The sequence below is a fragment of the Halyomorpha halys genome, unplaced genomic scaffold (assembly GCF_000696795.3).
Source record: "Halyomorpha halys isolate HHAL.00 unplaced genomic scaffold, Hhal_1.1 Scaffold196.1, whole genome shotgun sequence".
Lineage (NCBI taxonomy): Eukaryota > Metazoa > Arthropoda > Insecta > Hemiptera > Pentatomidae > Halyomorpha > Halyomorpha halys.
In genome coordinates this window covers 249,821-252,886 of record NW_027115534.1, presented here as the reverse complement: position 1 = coordinate 252,886, position 3,066 = coordinate 249,821, and the positions used below count along the sequence as shown (strand labels likewise).

Genomic DNA, 3,066 nt, shown 5'->3' with positions numbered 1-3,066 from the left:
CTGGCATAAGGAAGACAAGTTTCCATTAACGATCCTTACATCCTGTCCTCTCTCATCAACTACACACGTGTGTGTGTGTGTCTTGTATATCGGACAGAATAATAAGTATTTGTTTATTATATATCTAATACTTGTTGTATAGCAAAAAAAATAAAATGAAGTAAAAATTACATTTAAACATCCAAGCTGCGTACATTTACGAAATATCTAAATGATCTAAAACCAGTACCACATAATTATTAAATTAAATATTTATCAAGTGAATCTTTACGTTTTTGTCACTTCCATGGATTTATGGACATGAAAAATTTGGAATGCAGCTCCTCCATTATCATAACCTTAAAATATCAATAAGCAAATTGTTAACATAAATATTGTAATTATACATTTAAATAATTTATTTTTAAAATAATAATTTAACAGTTTTTATTCAACTTTATTCAGAATAATATAGGATGATGAATATAACGAAACTCATAATAAACATCAAAAGAAGTACCTAATTAAGATTGCAATTGTGATTTTATAACGTAAACTTGATATTTAAAATTACAAATTAATAATATTAATGAAGTTTAACAATTTTTTTTTGTTATTAACAACAAAAAACGTATGCATACTTAAATTGCTTGAATGTTAGTTTTTCGTGAGACGGGTTTTTCTATGAATTAAGAACTATATTTTTTTACAATGCTTCCAACATTAATATCAGTAATTATGTGTACCATTTTATAAAAAAAAAACAAAAAAAAGATTATGCATCGGCCGGGAATCGAACCCGGGCCGCCCGCGTGGCAGGCGAGCATTCTACCACTGAACCACCGATGCTTACAAGTAATAGGGAGCTCTTTCTTTCTCATTAACATTCTTTAGTTTTAACAAAATATTTCATAATTAACAACTTTAGCTGCTTCACTTGCTTTTGTTTCCTCATTGCTTGGGATATCATTTACGCAGAAAGTTAAAAACATTTTTGTCCTCAAAATCGAAAACACTCACATTTTACGCACTACAGTATTCAAATCCATGTAATAGGAGTAGCATCTATTCCGGTTTTTATGAGACTGTGCGGGTTAGTATCTAACTGGTTCCATGACGAATTTTATCAAATTTCATCCTTTACCTTATGCTTTCACAAGTGTATTTATTTTCCTTGACTCACTTGTACTCCAAAGACTGCTTGTCCGATTCGCCCCTAAGTTTGGGACAAGTTGATGAATAGTGCTACAATGTTTCAATATTAATTGTATCTGATGTCACGTGTGGGGAAATATATTTTTCTTGATGTGATATATTTCAAAAACGGCTCGGCTCATACGTGTTATTATCAAATGGTAAATAATTATTAATTAATCATTGTATCTACCAAATAGATAAGCGATTCTCCAGAAAAGTAGATCTTCCACGGAATACAATATGCATTCTTAAAAGAAATGCATTGTCGGGATTATAAAAAGAAATACAAATGCTGTGAAAGCAGCATTGACAGCAGGTGTAAGGTTTTTTATTAAACTCCTAAGATGTAGTTTATCAAAATCTTCTATACTTCACCTCTTCATTCTTTAGTTATTATTTTTTTGTGACGTATAATTAATCCTTTAATTCAAGCATAATTATATATTTCATGATACCTTGAATTTATTTATTTAACCGATTGTGATTGATAATTCATATGATTGTGAACAATCGAAACTTTAATTTTCAATATTTTTTTGAAGAGTACTTTGACAGTATATTGATAGTCAGATGTATTCCAATTTTAATTGGATTTGAGTGTGGAAGAAGTTTATTTAAGATAAAAATGTTTGAATTCCCATTAAAATTATGATATAGTACATTAGTAATATAATAACAAAACTTAGATCTATTCAACATAATTATAATATCTGGTCTTAATAAATTTATTTTAATAAACTATTTAAAAATACTATTCAGAGTGAATTTTTATGATGCTTTATTTTGTTTTTTTATTACTTAATTAATTTGTTTCTTCTTAATTATTTTGGAATAATTTGACGCCGTACCGATAACTGTAGAAGCCAATAGGTATTTAAACATTTTGGAAACAAGTTTTAGTACTTTTCTTCAAGACACGTCCAAACAGACTCAGACTCGACTAAGTAAAAATATATAAATTATTTGAATTTATTATCAACATACCTGGTGAGCCGCATCACCAACAGACGGACACAAAATACAGACAACCCCTTCCCAAATAATCAAATTTCCTCAGTCCTCTCTTAAAATGCATTACCAGAATGCAGAAAAAGGGGCTACCTTCAACCCATTTCCATTATGAATTCATCCCTACGTACCCTTAGAAGAAAAAAAAATGAGTATTTCTAGCGTCATTATTGAAAAAAAATTAATATTGTAATTGGTATAAGTGTATATTAATTTTATGTGTTTATTTATTAATGTTATGTGTTTAAAGTGTATATAATGTTAATTTTTTCAGTGATGATCTATATTAGATATTTACCCTTTCTACATTGATTCTATCAATGAATAGTCGAAAAATCAACAATTATGCAAACTGCTATATTTACAGTTAATATATACTCCTTTAATCTTTAGTTATCTTCTCGGCTTGAGTCCAAATAGACCTCTTTACTTTACTTGGTCTATGTTATGTACAGTTGTAAATATCAATAAATAAAATTAAAAAAAAAAAAAACTTTTAGCGTGTCATAGTTAGATTGCTTTCATATCCAATCAAATCCTTACTTTCCTCTTCATACCCATTTGGAACTCATGTTCTGCAACAAATGGAAAAAGAGAACCACAGCCGCCCTGAGGTAGCGGGTAATAAACATTAAGAAAGGAGTTGGGAAACGGTGGGGATGCAATAAGTAGCTGATCCCTTCACAAAAGCTACTGCCATTGGTCTAAGGAGCCTGAGTTAAGGGGGGCATAAGTCTATGTGGTTTCCTCCACAACTAACCCACACCCGTAACCATAACCGTTAATTACAACATTGTACTCCCGAGGCTGGCTACCGACATCCACTACGATAAACATTTCTTAACTATCTGTCCTCTTTTATAATCCAAAGGCTCCTTTTGC

General features: G+C 30.1%; 1 non-coding gene across 1 annotated transcript; it reads right to left on the bottom strand.

The window, feature by feature from the left end:
• Positions 1-757: 757 nt before the first annotated feature.
• Positions 758-828, bottom strand: TRNAG-GCC (transfer RNA glycine (anticodon GCC)). The gene has a single exon. It is a non-coding gene; the product is annotated as a tRNA-Gly (tRNA).
• Between the last annotated feature and the right edge of the window lie 2,238 nt (positions 829-3,066).